Source organism: Cibotium barometz, chromosome 43 (genome assembly GCF_041138505.1).
Source record: "Cibotium barometz isolate CiBa-2024 chromosome 43, ASM4113850v1, whole genome shotgun sequence".
Classification (NCBI taxonomy): Eukaryota; Viridiplantae; Streptophyta; class Polypodiopsida; order Cyatheales; family Cibotiaceae; genus Cibotium; species Cibotium barometz.
In genome coordinates this window covers 22,904,612-22,921,047 of record NC_141088.1, presented here as the reverse complement: position 1 = coordinate 22,921,047, position 16,436 = coordinate 22,904,612, and the positions used below count along the sequence as shown (strand labels likewise).

General features: G+C 40.8%; 1 pseudogene; it reads right to left on the bottom strand.

Annotated features, from left to right (window-relative positions):
- Positions 1-292: 292 nt before the first annotated feature.
- The window catches only part of LOC147613700 (uncharacterized), a 146,426-nt pseudogene continuing 130,282 nt past the window's right edge, over positions 293-16,436 (bottom strand).

Sequence of the window (16,436 nt, the reverse complement as noted above, 5' to 3'; positions counted from 1 at the left end):
TTTTTCCTTAGGTTTGTGGTGGTGCCTCTTCACTCACTGGGTGGTGGTGGTGGGGATTGGGGAAAGGACTGGGGTGGAAGCAGAGATGTGATCGCCACCGTCGCTATCGTCAGGGCCATTAATCTGAGTGGCGCAGGATAACTCCTCCCACCCAGCTGCTACAAGTTGGTGAGTAAGGTGGCCACTGCAAGTAGAGCAGACTATATGTAGTTCTTTGTAAAGATACTCTCCCTAGTTGACCATCTATCCTTGGTGCACACGGGATAAGGTAGTCATGCTGCACTTGCTGAATCTATCGGTCCAGCATGTAGTGAGTAGAAATTAAAAGGCACGGGCTGGAATAATTAAATCCTCCTAGGTCCATCCTCTCTTTGTTCGGGTTGCCTCTGTATAATCCCCCGGTCAACTTGGTGACATTGATGAGTCTAACATGGGGCTGGTCCAGATTAGGGAGTTGTAAGGCATCTATGATAAGCTCCATGTTGAGCTGTACCCTGTGCGACTGGCCTTCATTGTCCAAAACATCCCCTCTCTGCAGGTTGGCGTCATAGGTCTCTGTGAAGTATAGACTATTGCATAGATCTGGCCCCCATGGCTCCAGACAAGGAAATCTCCCCAGGCCCAACTGCTCTAGTTATGACCGCAAGGTCTGTTATGACTACCCTCTAACATAGTCCAGTGAAGTAGAGGAGCTTGTGCTCCACCTTGTGGTTGTTCTTCATTAAGCAGTGGACGATGTGGCCATTCACTTGCTTCATAAGGGCTTCCCTAGATTTGACATCTATTTGGGGTGACGAGCATATTCCACAAATCTTCCCCCTCCTGGGTGCTTTCTCCTAATGGAAGTGTGGCTCAAGACCTCCTTGGAGAAGTCCGAGGTGTCAATCACGGTGTGGAGAGCATGTGAGGATGTGAAGGCTCAAGAGAAAAAATTACGAGAGTATGAATAAAAGAAGAGCTGAAAGTGAGGAAATGAGGGATGGGACCCATATTTATACTTTTTCATAAGGACACAACCGTGGAATATGGGATGGTAGGGGTGTGGCTTCACCAAACGAACGGCCGGCAACTTGAGAAAATGGGCGTGGCATGTGGCAACTTGAGCAAACGACTGCGGCATCTTGATCGAATGGCCGTGGCATGCAGCAACTTGAGCGAACGGCTGCAACATCTTGATCACATTTTTGTGGCATCTTAATCAAATGACTGTGGTATGGGTTGGAATGGGCGTACTAAGCTTGGGCTGAGAAGGGAATGGGTGTTTTCTTTGAAAAATTGAAGGGAATGGGTGGTCGCTCCAAAATTGGCTGAGAAGGGAACATTCATGGCCTTGTGAACACAGTTGGTGTGGCCATGGTAGATCTGGAATGACCGTGGGGGCAAATGAGTGGAGGATGGAATGGGTGTGGCAAATCAGGAACGGTTGTGAAAAATTTGAAATCCTAAAGAGTGCACGACCATGGAAAAAACAGGTGGGGGTTGGTACAGCCGTGCGGCAAATGTGGTACAACTGTGGCACTTCTTCTTTTTTTTGTGAACCTTAAATTAGGTTTTGTACCCATGGGCTATACTACCAACACCCATTGTGGGTTTTGTACTCATTGTGTGCCCAATTTGCAAAGGTGAGAAGTCAATTCCAATTGGGTGATGTCGTGAGGTGGGGGTGTTATTTCCTTGAGGAATGTAGAGGATGATGACAAGGGAGTACCTGAGACTGAAGGAGTTGATAATGGCGTTATAGTACATTTTGCAGCCTTAGAATGACAGGTGGAGAAGTTGCTGACGTTGAGGGTATATCATTTGTCAGCTCTATCATCGGCGGGCGGCGGTAGACATAATGGGGTTTAGAGTGTCATTGTGAGCTTCTGCTTCCCTTTTTCATGAGAAATCTTTATGGTGGAGGCCACCTTTGGTTTCCATTGAAAGATAGGTGACTACAGAGCGACATGGGGTGGAAGTTGGGGTTGGGAGATTTGGGGATCCAGATTCAGTGATTTCCCTCATAGAAGTGTTGGGCTTGTAGGAGAGGTTTGGGGATCCACTGGGGATTGGTCTTGGGATGAGGGTTTAATTGAGGACAGGGGTGTCGTGAAGATGGTTTTGGCATGCATTTATCATGTACCCTATAGGCTTGTGTTGTCGAATCGGTTCCCAATGTGTGTGACGAGGAGATTTGGGTGTCTCTGGCACACGAGGGGAAGAGTTGGATTGTCGGGGGATCCACATTGATGTAGATTCGCCAATTATAATAGCTCTGTGCTGTGATAAGTTTTCTAGGTACCCAATGGAGAGATGGCATGCCCAATTTAGTTTTGTCAGAAATGATAGTTTGGTTAGTTTTGGTTGGTGGGTTAGCACCTTGTGACATGGTGATGTGAGAATGGGTTGCTAATCGAACGTGGTGATAAGGAGGGTGTGAGAGGCATTGATGTGGTTGAAATGATGAGTGGCCTCTTTTTTAGTGGGGTGAATTTTTGGGGGTGTGATTATGAAATGATGGTGGTTGGTGGAGGGGTAACTTCTTGGCATGGGGGAGCAGTGGGTACGGGCTCTTCATCCATCATGAGGAAAATAACTTGGCTAGAGGCCAGCTATAAGGTTATCGTCCATGCATCCCAATCGCTATTTCACCTGTTATGTCCCATCTAACCCCGTCCAAGGAGTACTTCCTCCCGCATCATTCTTGCAAGCATCACATAGAACTTCCCTTCCAAAGGATTATTTTCAATGTGGAATAAAAGCATGCATGTGCCTAAACAGTGAACATGCTGTGACGCCACTGTTGTAACTATGGCAGGGGTTTATTTTAGTGAAGGTTCCCCAAGGGAACGCCATGTTTCATGGGACATCAAATTGTAACTAGCCCCTATTTATCGACAAGACCTAATTTCTAGACAAAGATCATCGGGGTGGTCATTCCTAACTACAACCGAGCTGGACTCACCTCCCAATCTTCTTCTTCAAGGTCGACCACTTGGGCCATATTGACCATGACGTGACTCTGCCAAAGCTTGGATTTTCTCACCTTGGCCTCTTGTTGTGCAGATTGTTTCATATCCTCATGGTCTTTTTTGCATTGTTTTTTATCATGGATGGCTCTAAAGGTGGCCTCTGTGAGAGGGCCATAGTAGCATTTTAGTTTACTACCATTGAAATAATCAACCATTTCTACACCATCAAGTGTCTCGATGCGCATTTCACCTTGTGGTGTTATCTCAGTGAGACTAGGAAACTTCCTAAGCCTCTGAGATTGAGCTTCTTTTTGTGTGTCTTTGTACTCGATATAAAAGGACCATGTCGCCCTCGTCCATCTGTTTGCCTTTAAGCTGGTCGATTAAACCATTGTTTGCACCTCAGCTTCTCAACAATCATGTTGTATACTACTAAAAGGCATGTTTCATCAAGCTTTTCAAGCTTAAAAAGGCAACAAACTAAGATATTATTGATGAGGTTCTCTTGTACGACGATGCATAAGCCGAGGACCAAGAACTCCATTGGTATGACCGCTTCAGTACCATAGGTTAAACTAAAGGGGGTGGCATTGGTTGCTTCCTTGTAATAATTTCTATAAGCCCAAAGTGCAATCGACAAATTTTGTTCCCAATCATCTCAGATTAGCCTCCACCGTTTTAATCAAAATGGCACACAAGATCTTGTTCGTGCTTTCTGCTTGGCCATTCTCTTGTGGGTAATAGGGGGATGACTTTCTATGAGTGACAGGAACTCTTGCAAGAGAGGAATTGGATTACCTCCCTCATTAATTGCTAATGAGCTCGAGGGGGCAATGGAAGCGTGTGATGATTAATTCATAAAGGAATTTAGCACTTGATCACACATCAACTTTGCAGGTTGCCCCTCGAGATTCTACCCATTTAGTGCAATAATCTATTAGACAGCTATTATGTATCGGTCTTGAGTGTATTTGGCTATTGGACTAATGGGTCCAATGAAATCTATGCCCCATTTTTGAAATGGTTGCAAAGACACAACTGGGTTCAAAAGCATGTGGTCCTTGAAGTGGGGAATTACTGCACGTTGGCACTCATCACACCACTTGACCTATTTTGTTGTTTCTGCCATTAGAGTAGGCCACCATAACCCGACCGTGAGGGCCTTACGCATAGTGATATCTACTGCAAAGTGCCCTCCCCAACACAAGAAGAGTGAAACTATTTAAGAAGGATGACATACTCATCTTCTCGAACACAGCGTCGAAGAATTTTATATTTCCCCTGCCTATAAAGTTTGTCTGCAAAATGAGCTCGTAGAGGGCCACCTATTTAATTAGGCAACGAGCTGAGTCTCTATATTGAGGAGGGGATCTACTGGCAAGTCATTGGCTAAGAAGTGTTCCACCTCCTTGCCCTATTTAGGAATCGAGCTTAGTTGGAATAGGGAGGTGTCTGGTGAATCATTATCTACTCCCACCAACGGTTCACCAATAGGGATCCTTGACATGTGGACTGCTAGAACATGTTGAAAGCCTTTATTTACTCTGAAATGATGAAGTCAAAATCAAGCAATATAAATAGCCTACCTGTCATACAGAGCTTGTTTACGAGGTACAGAAGAGCTTGATGGTCTAGAAAGAAAACAAACTTAGTCGCCAGAAGATAATGGTTAAACTTCTTGATAGTGTAGACCATGGCTAGTCCTTCTCTCTCGGTTGTGATGTAGTTCCTCTTAGCTTCATTGAGTTGGCGGATGGCAAAGCTGATGGGGAAAACCATCTTGTGTTCTCCTGGTTGGGCCAACACACATCGAACGACAAAAGCTAAGGCATTGATGTGGACATGGAAGATGATCTCCTAGTTGGGGAACCTGAGAATTGGGGCACTGGCCAAGGCTGTTTCAAGCGTTGTGTAAGCATGTTTATATTCTTCAGTCTACTCGAAGATGATCAAGAGTCCATAAAGAGGTCAAAAATATCCACATACATAAAAATGAATCGCGGATAGTAGCCGAAGGGCCCCATGAAATGCTAGACTCCCATGAAATGCTAGACTCCCTTGAAGTTGGTGGGTGGGGGAAGCTCAAGGATGAGCCGCAATTTTCTATCATTTGTAGAGATTCCCTACCTAGATACAATGTGTCCCACAATCACTCTGTGTCGAACCAAAAATTGACATTTAAGTGGGTTCAATATATAGCCTGCACCTTTCTAACACTTTGCGCGCAAACAGTAAAGGTGCACCTTATTCTAGGAGGAGGTGACACAAAGGTCATCCATAAAGACCTCAAGGAATTTTTGAAGATATTCCTTGTAAGCCGTGCACATGAGACATCGGAAGGTATCGAGGGCATGGGTCAACCCGAAGGGCAAAACACAATATGCATATCTGCCCCATTCAGTCATCGCGAAGGCTGTTTTGTGCTAATCCTTGGGATCAATGAGCACCTGATTATATCTAGAGAATCCGTCAAGGAAACTATAGGCTTCCTTTCCTACTACGTGTTCTAGCACATGATGCTCTGTAAAAGGTAAGGGATAATGATCCCTGATGGTAGTGGCATTGACCTTTTTGAGGTCTATACACACTCTGACTTTTTTGTTCTTCTTGGGCACTATCACAATGGGCAATACCCATTCCGGATGCTCAAATTCATAGATGAATACGGCATTAATAAGTTTGTTGAACTCTTCTCAAACCATCTTGGAGTATTTTGGGTTCATCGAATAAGCCAGTTGTTTGATGAGTCTGGCTCCATCAACCATTGGAATGGTATACTAGACTACTGGAGGTAAACCTTTCATGTCCTTGTACTTCCAGGTAAAAAAATCCTCGAATTTTGTCAATAGAGCAATGAACTTGGTCTCTTCCTCTATAGAGAGGTCTTCTCCAAGATATACCAACCTCCGAGAACAAGTCCCTAGTTGTCCAATGTGAGACCTTTGGGCCGAATCATATTGGAAAAATCTATTGTTGGACATCTGGAAGGTCTTTAAATGTTTAGGTACCTATCTGGTCTCTTCGGCTTTAGCACTTTCTTCGCCTACTAGCCTTTTGGCTTCTTTTTCTACTAGTGCTAACTATTTGTTTCGTGCTTTCTCTGCTGTGAGTGGCAAATCTTTTCTTATTCTAATTTGGAATCAATGGGTTTTGCTGGCTATGGGATGGTCATGTGGATGAGAAGGGATCTATTGGAAAACTTCTTTTGCCATAATTCATTGAAGTGGCCATGTGCTTCAATAGCCCCAACATACTTCAGCCAGTGGTGGTTGTCTAAATCATCTGGGAAGACATATCATTTTGGCTTGGGAAACCCATCAAGCCTATGAGTCCTATGGGAGCATGTGTCCCTTGATGGCTTAGCTCTAATGGCATGTTCAAGTTCTTGGGTGGCAGCATTGGGTAGGTATGTTGAGCTAAGAATATATAGAGATGTAATCTCCTGCTGCCCGTCTGCCATAGAGAAAACCTCGTACTCGTGTGTTTAGGAAAAATGTCTAGGGTGGCAAGGATATGCATCCAGTTCTAAGAGTCTTCTGGCTCTAGAAGAGGTCTACACTCCTCACTATCCTTTTTATCTTCAAGTGTCGTGTGGCACGCCTGACATAGATGGATAGCAGTAGATTGGGTTGTTGTGATAGAGTCCTCTACGAATGGTCTGGTACTCATTGGGTGTACCTTCCATGTGTGTAGATTAATCTTGAATGTTTGATCCTTTCTCTATGTATATGTGGTCGGTATCCCAGTTCGTGAATCATTTTTATTCTCTCATGAATGGTCTACCAAGGATGTAGTAACTACTAACATCCAAAGCTCATCACAACAAAGGTGTGGTAGTAATAAGTAGTTCCAAGGATCTTAATTTTTAGATCCCTCAATAGACCAATGTGTCTAGTTGTGGCTTCATCAGTGAGTTTGAGTAACAATGTAGTGTCATCCTTGGTAGGCACTCCCCATTTTTTCCAGCATTGTTTTATAACAATGCTCACTCCTACTCCCCCATTGAAGATTGCTTTGACTTGGAGGCCATTGAAGGTTATTGGAAAAGCTGCATTGAGTTTGTCGCCTTCAAAGTATTGTCCAATCTTATTCACTCAACCTATGGGGGTTCCTATTATCTCATGGGGTATAACAAGTTCATCTTCCTTAGATTTATTAGAGCTATTAGGCTCCATAGATTTGTTCATGCCTACCTCGATGCATCCCTCCATCTGGACCTTCAGATCTTTCCATAAACTTGGGCAGCCTTGAAGTAAGGTGGCTATAGGGATCTGGAACAACTAAGAGGAAATGAAGGAAGAGAGACCAGTGATTTCTCGAGGAGAAGAGGCTCTCCCGTGAGGAAGGTTGGTTTGGCTTAGTATTAAGCTCTTTTGAGTGTACGGGATGTGAACAAGGATTTCTATACTCATTCTCCTAAGATGGTCATCCCCTAGATCTCTAAGATATTCAACCACCTTGTTTCCCTACTGTGCTGGAGGGTAGCTACCGTAGTGGGAATTGTCGTATCTGTTAGCCTTTTTGGGGGTGGCTGGTCTGGGAGCTTTCTAGGATGTACCTGAGCTTCTTTAGCAGGTCTTAGGTTTGAGACCGATGGGGGCATGGATCAAGGTAGGTGGTAGGAGGCTCATCTTCTATTTGTACTTGGCAATCCCATACCAACTCTTGGGTTGCCAAGAATCTCTCCTTTTACTCTATGGGGTTAGGATATTCAACAACATTTTTGGGGAGTTGGTGAGGAGCGTCAATAGGTTCTCTAGCTGGGTGGCAGAGTGTAGCAAATCTTCCTCTTCAGATGAAGAAGTTCATGCATGAATTGTTGTGCCATCTTTAGAACCACTTCTGATAACCACCCGGCTCTCACCTTTGTCGATCTTTGTGGTTTTCTTTCTTGAGCGCCTAGTTGCTTGTGCTTGTTCAGGGGCACTTGCTTGGCCCTTCTCTCGTGAGGTTGATGCCTCCACTGTAGCATGAGCCATGGAGCTCTACCTGTTTTGGAGTCTAGTCATAGCATTCAGAGCGACTGCTGAGATGAAGCCATCTCTAACACTTAGCACGTTAAGGCTAGTCCTGGGATTAGCTTCGCAAGCCTTTCCTATTATTCCAGGTCTTAGTGGGACAATCCTTATACATATGGTCAATACCACACCCTACACACAATTATGGGAAATTTGGACTATGAAATGGGCCCTATAAGAAATCCTAATTTTTAGTAATCTTTTAATTAAAAATGCTAATTTTGACCCCATAGTGGGAGATAAAGAAAATGATTCTCCTATTTTTTATAGACTTTTTATGTACTACCATCTACATTTTATCCACTCTCTCACTAGCTTTTCGTACTTTTATAGTCTACTTTTAGATGCAAGTTGCATCACCATTCCCACGGTTTCACTTTTCGGCCATAAGGGGGGTCCAAAAATTGACATTTTCAAAATTTTCATTTTTTTGAGTTTTTTCATAAAAAAAAAACTTTCCTTATACATATATAAACCCAAAAGTGAAAGTTTTATATCATCTTTTAGTCATAACTACCTCATAACAATCTAGTCATATTTTTCTAACTTCTATGATATCTAATGATCGCAAGATGCATTCTAATATTTTACCAAAAATAGAAGAGAATTTATTAAGTTCTCTTAAAAAATGAAATTTTGATATTTTTCACATTCTAGTGTATTTTCATGCAAAACTTCCCTCCCAAATATATATATATATATTGAAAAACTTATTTTTTAATGTCATTTTCAAACCATACCTCTCAAATATATATCAATTCAAAAAACCTATTTTTTAATGTCTTTAAGGATGCAAGTTGCATCACCATTCCCAAGACTTTAATTTTTGGGCACCATAAGGGTGCCCAAAAAATTGACTTTTTCAAAATTTTCTTTTTAATTTTTTTTTCATTAAAAAAACTCTCCTTATACATATATATACCCAAAAAGTGAATTTCTTATGTCATTTCTTACTCATAACTTCCTTAGAATCTTTACTTTTATTATATCTTCCTAACTTCTATGCTATCTAATGATTACAAGATGCATTCTAATATTTTATATCCCAAAATAGAAGGGCATTTTAAAATAATGACTTTTTGATACTTTTCACATTTTAGTGTATTTTCATGTAAAACTTTCCTCCCAAATATATATATATATATATATATATAAGTTTATTTTTTAATGTTTTTTTAAACCAGTACTGATTTTAAAGCAATAAATCTAATCATTGTAAGGCTACACTATTCTCCATCTTTTTTCTAATACCAAAATAAGAAGGTGGTTTTTAAAGGCCATTAAAAATTTCACTTTTAGATATTTTTCATATTTTGATGTATTCTCATGTAAAACTTTTTCCTAAAAAATATATAAGGTCAAAATTGTATTTTACTTATCATTTTGAGATAAACAACCACCCCACTCCTTTCATTCTTATTGTATCTCCTTATCATGACTAGAATCTTTATTTTGGAGTGTCAAAAATGGTTTTTTAGAGAGATATATTCTTTAGAGAGATATATTCTGAATATATATTTCTCTAGGATCATTCCAAAAGTTAGAATATTATTATCTAATTTAATTCTCTTTTTTAATCCTCTATTAATCTTATTTTTCTGTCATCTTGAATTAGGCATGCCTTTAGATGATATTACGAATGGTAAGTAAGAGTAAAGTAGACATTCACATTCGTATAGATGGAGATTATGCACTAGCAAAACGTCCATATGTTAGGCAACCATTACCTAATTTAACCATGTCCACAATAAGAAATGAGGGGAAGAAGAATTTTTATCTTTGGGTGGATGGGAATCTCTTCCCCTTTGATCCTTTGACCTTGTATAGTCCACCATTTCGTGACTTGACTAGTTATGTTCAATATATGTAAGTGATGGGGAAAATGGGCTCTTAGGTTATTGTAAAAGACTTTCTATTAGTGGTGGTTTTGATAACCAATACTTACACTCAATTAATTAAAGTCTTCAATCAAGTATTGAAGATTTTTAAAAACATTAACATTACCTAGACATGAAAAATAAGGAACAAGAAACACTCATAAATAAATCAAAGAGATAAATTGTCTAGGTTACAAAGAAAAACAAGGAGGTTGAAGCACACACCAATTGGTGCACGTGAGCGTAAACAAAATCTTTTTAATATTGAAAATCTTTCGGTGCAAGGTGGCACAAGGAAATGGAGGGTCATGGCAACAAGGTATGCTTCCATGGAATTTTTTGTTTCTATTTTTTATGTATGTGTTAATTTAAAGGTTTTTCCTGATAGTTCTAATGGTGGTTTTGTTATGTCCCATGAGGTGGATGGTGTGGGATCCTTTCATGTGGATTGGCATCTAGGTCGTGATTTGAAGACCATAAACAAAGACACTAGCAAATGAACAAAGTGGAGGACCCTAAGCTAAATGCATTCCCCGGCAGAGCAGCACCAAAGATGTAAAACACCCGGAACATACTACCTTACACACAAATAAGGGGAGATAAGAACAAAGATGTAAAACACCCGGAACATACTACCTTACACACAAATAAGGGGAGATAAGAACAAAGAGACACATGCAAGGGTTGAGTCTGGAGAGTTGCACTTAGCCAACCCTAATGAGGGTTATCTCCTCAACACATGAAGCCACTAGGGGCTAACTCTACCTCTTCTTGTGTCACCCAAGAAGAGATTCAATGGCTAGGCTGAGAGAAAGAAAGAGGGAGCTATGGAAAGCTCAACCTTCACTTGATGACACATGCATGGAAAAGGGACTTCATAGAGAGAATAGAGAGGGGAGACAAGGAGAGAGGTTCGAACATCACCATCCCTACATGCACCAATGACAATCAAGCAAGCAAGCATGCATACATTCACAAGCCCAAATGAGAGAGAGAGAGAGAGAGAGAGAGAGAGAGAGAGAGAGAGAGAAGAGGCAAAGCTCAAATGAGACTAATGGAATTGTACCTTTTCATATTCCATAAAATGACTTATATACATAGTTACAAAGGTCGGCCGCCCCATTAACAATTGGGCACCCAACACTAGTCTTCCTAGTCTTTCTAGCGCTCTGTGTACAACTATTCACCGGCATTACACAAGCCATAAGCTCAGTCATCCTATGTCTCTTTTACAATAAGTGCTTTACGCAGTTACAATACGCAGTTACAAAAGATGGATTACAATAAGTGTAGCCACTTTAAAGGTAATGTTAACCAGAGTGATTAACACTAGTTAAGCATTCAAGAGAGCATACAAGCATATAAAAGATCAAGCAAGCATACAAGAGAAGCAAGCAACAAAAGATTAAAGAGAGGCAAGAATACAAGAGACCAAGAAAGCATACAAGAGAAGTAAGCATTAACAGGTAAGTCTCAAAACCTAGATTAGTGTAAAAAGGACCTTAGCCTAATTGAAAATAGGTAAAAAAAGACCTTAGCCTAATGGGCCATATTTTCAGAAATTTTTAGATTATGGTCCAATTAAGGTTCCTATAGACCAATAAGATTAATCCAAATGTAGGGAGGAGATAAATTGAAGAATTAAAAGAAAAACCCCCAAAAATGAGTAAATACTCACATAAGATGAAGAGTTGACTAAGGACAAGGTTTATTAGTAAAAAAACTATGAATATTACTTCAAAAATGAGATATTTTGGGTATAATGATTCAATTTTGACACCTTGGTAAAGAGAAGGGAGCTCTTCAAGGAGGCGCCTATTTCACATGTTTGTGAAAGAATGGATGTGGATGTATGTGAAGAATGGATGTGGATGTACACGTATGTGAAGGATTGAATGGATGTGGATGAATGAGATGAGATGTGTATGAATGAGACATGATGTGGATGTGATGTAATGTGTAATGTGGATGTGATGTAATGTGGATAGGATGAATGAGATATGATGTGGATAGATGTGATGTGATGTAATGTGGATAGAATGTATGTAATGGGATGGTGATGAGAATGAATGTAATGGATATGAATGAGATGTGATGTGATGTGATGTGAAACGGGATAGATGTGAATGAATGAGATGTGACGTGAATAGATGTGATGTGATGTGAAACGGGATAGATGTGAATGAATGAGATGTGATGTGAGGGATGAGATATGATGGGATATAAATTGGGATAGATGTGATGTAAATGAATGAGATGTGATGTGAATGGATGATATGTGATGAGATGTGATGGGATGTGAATTGGGATAGATGTGAATGAATGAGATGTGAACGAATGGGATGTGAATTGGGATAGATGTGAATGAATGAGATGTGAGGTGAAATGGATGTGATGTGGATCGGGGTAGATATGAATGGATGAGATGTGAATGAATGTGATGTGATGAGATGTGGATATGGGTAGATGCGAGTGGATGAGATCTGATGAGGATATGGTAGATATGAATGGATGAGATGTGAATGAATGTGATGTGATGAGATGTGGATATGGGTAGATGCGAGTGGATGAGATCTGATGAGGATAAATGAGGAAAGAATGTGTTGAGATGAAAAATGATGTGATTGGATGAGAATGGGAATACATATAAAAAGGATGTGGATTAAATAATGTGGGTTGATGTGGAACAATGTGGAAAGACAAGGGTTCGTTTTATAGAAACTGTATTTATGACCGGTTTTTAAATGACTGTTTTATGTCAAGAATGCTGGCGAAGCATTTTGACCATCTTGTGAATGAGGTTGTGGAGACCTAATCTGATAAAGTTGCAATAGCAGACGGAGAGTCAACAGAGGACATCTCGCGTAGCAAGGTCTCGGCCGAGGTCTTGATTTAAATGGTGAGCTTCTAGTACGGTGGATGAGGGACCAAGGAGCAGCATATGAGTGAAGAGCTAGGTCACCTGCGAAGGATCCTCGAGGGTGCTGACCATACGGTGCTCGGCGAGCTCTAGGTCGTCGAAGATACCCACACGTGCGTCGAGGAAGATATTGGAACAAGGAGTAAGAGTTGTTTTCTAAATTTGGGCATGGATCTGGTTGATTGACCTTGCTAGTCCTCAACGGATGAGTCCATGGCTCTTTTATATGGATATGTTGGTTGATCTTCAACGGAGATTCCATTTTTGATATGTGAATATATAGCTGGTTACTATGAGCTAGGAACTATCAAAAAGGCCCCTCAGTGGACTGGTGGTGAGTGTTCTGGTTGTTGCCAAAATGATGCCATAGATACACCGATGAAGGAATGATTGGAAATAAGGATTCAACCGGAGATTTTGAGGATTATGATCAGTGACACTATGGTTTCATTAAATGATTGTTTTAAAGATAGTTGAATCCGTGAAAAAGGTAATTTCATATTAGGTGTGTAAGTGGTGTGATTGGCGTTAAATTTGCATGCTTATCTGGCTAGGGAGCTTGGGAACTCTTTACCCTGGTACCCGGGACAAAACCTAACCAAATTCCTAATTGGATCCCATCACTATAGTGGTTGGGCGGTTGGCTTACCCATGGGACTGGATGGCTGGACTGATGGATCCATAAAATGATACTCAATTCTGTTATAGTACAATAGATGAAGTAAATCCCGGATAGTAATTGTTCTACAGAAAAGAGAATCAACGGCTATGCCTCTCGATGGGGAAAAAAGCATTGGTTTCTATGATCCAAGTGCAAGTTTCTTCCTTGATCTGACCAAGTGACTCAGAGGTTAGGTCAGATCAGTTTGGTTAGTAATGACCTTGACTATTTTAGAGTACAAATATCTTGGAGGAATCGCTTGTGCTTTCTGGTAGGGGGAATTTTTTCCAGGTTAGGTTTTTGAAAAACCAAGGGATTAGTCTTTTATCCGGATATCCATGGGCGAGGCCCCGAGTGAGGGATCTTTCCCCATGCAAGCAGTGCTACTTCCGTTGCTAGCACCCCCGAATCCATTGCACGGAGGGGGTAGGGATCTTTCACTTGTGAAGGTGAGAAGGTAGAAGAGGAGGGCTCATGAGAGAGATGAGGACAAGAGGTTGTGAAGATGAGAGAGATGGGTTGGAGATTAGGTAGCCTTCATTCCCTCCTAAATAGCCTGCAAACTGTAAATGCTAGAATATGAAAGTAAGCGATGCAGCACGAGAGGGAAGTATCCGATTTTGTTTTCCTAGTATGTGGCTATGGGCATGGCTATGACTAGTCGCGTCTATAGCCGTGCTGATAGCCATGTCTATAGTCACATATTGGGAAAAAATCCAATGAGCTTTTTTTGAAAGATTCCAAAGAGCTAAATTTATGTTTGATGAAGTTAAATGGTAATTTTACTCACTTGCATTGTGTCACATCCTTTTTAGGTATGCATAGATGACTATTAACGCCTTCTTCTTCCATTCATGATGGGGCACCTCTGTGAAGTTAGCATGAGTGGTTACATCAAAAGATTCCATGTCCATGCGAGAGATGCAAGGGAGAAATTGTGTGTATACAACAAATCACAATAAAGCATACATAAAATTATGGCCGATTCAAAGATGTACGACACGCGGCTAGTTTGGTGAGTGTATATATTCTCTAGCACAAGTTCTTATGCACATGGTTTAGGTATTCACATAAGGTAGTCCAAATTTTTTAGGACAGAACAAGGAGGGGACATGTCATAGGTAGGATGAGGGAATCTATTTTTAGTCGACAACTACGTAAAGGATTTGAGACATCCATGATTAAATTGGGGTGGGTCTACATGCTTGACATGAAGAAGAAATGCCTCCATAAATGGCACATGAAGTCAAAGAGTATTTGGGCATAGACGAGATGATGGATGAATGCTTTGAGAAAGAAGGAGAGGAGGAGTCTGAGGCCTCAATTGATGAGGAGGAGTCTGAGGCCTCAATTGATGAAGATCAATTACGACAAACTACTTGCACTTCACTCTACGAGGGGGGATGTATATACTCCACCCTTTCTGTGACCTTGTAGTTGCTAAACTTGCAAACCATGTATGGTTGGAGAAATTCTAGTGTTACAAGACTCTTTCAATGAGTCCTTGGTGTTTGTGGTTAGCCTGTCACAATTTTAACATAGCATATCCATGCTAGGAGCGTATTCATGGATCTTGGCATGGATTGTGTGCTATTTTGAGGTGCTCATAATAAAGATGCAACTGAATGTCTAAAATGTGGAGAGTCTTGTTACCAAAGTGAATTTCAAAGTACAATGATGTAAGTCTATTTCCAAACGCATGATATGGCATGCACACAATTATTCCACCACAATGGCATGATGAGGGTCCCAACAAACTCACTAGGGCATGGAAACACATAGAAGAGGAGTGGTCGAAATTCAAGGATGAGCCCCGTCACTTACGACTTGGATTGGGTATGGATGGACTCAATCCATTTGGTCTCAAATTGACATCATGGACCACATGGCAAGTAGTAGTGGTGAACTATAATCTCCCTCCTTGGAAGTCAATAAAGAAGGGTCATGTGATGCTAGCTCTTCTTGTTCCCAACAAGCACAAGGTCAAGAACATGGATGTCTACCTTGAACCTTTGATCGACTAGCTTGAGACACTATGGTATGGCATCGAAGTGCATGATGCATCCTGACCTCTTGCACAACATAGCAAGGTAGGAGATGATGATATGAATGACAGGGGAAATCTAAGAATGAGGCTAGAGTGGTTGGTAATGGAAATCAGGCACCTTGAACACTTGACTATGATTAACCTTAGAGAGAAAGTGGTCGTGACCATCCTCTAATGACTATAAGTTTTAGTCCTCCTCACCATGTAAGTGCCTAACCCAAAGTAGTATGCTTGACTATGATTAACCTTAGAGAGAAAGTGGTCGTGACCATCCTCTAATGACTATAAGTTTTAGTCCTCCTCACCATGTAAGTGCCTAACCCAAAGTAGTAGATTTGTAAATGTGGTTGAATAGATTGTCTGATACATGCAATCATATATTATAGAGGTAAATGTAGGATCTTATGTCTAAAACTTTTTGGTTGCATGAATTGCTACAGATGACAATGGAAATAAAAGATTGTGATGAGTATGGAGATTTGTTTTTAAATTGTTTTCTTTATTAATCAAGATGCGTGTTCTCTTGGAGCAACCATTATGATGTGGAAGATCTAGGGCAACTGGGTACTCCCCACTTGGGGTAGCTCACTCTAGAAATACTTTGGATAGAAGTCGGGGAAACCACCTTCATTGGGTAACCCATCATGGTTCTTTCTAGTAGTTACAAGCCTGAGCTGGAAAGGTCTTTCATAGCAAGAAGAGGACACTTCTTGTTTTACTATGCGAGTGATTTTTCACCACAACGGTTGTAAGCTCTATACTATTTTGTGACTCCCAAAGCCGAGGGATTGGAGATAGATGAAACTCCAGACACCAAAAATTTGAGATTATGATTGTTCTAATGTTGAGTTTTTGTCGGTGTGGAATAACTTGATTGGAAAAGGATGTATTCATTAATGAATAAAAGAAATTATGCACAAGAATAAATAAATGAACCGTGCTGTAACTTACATCAATGAAAA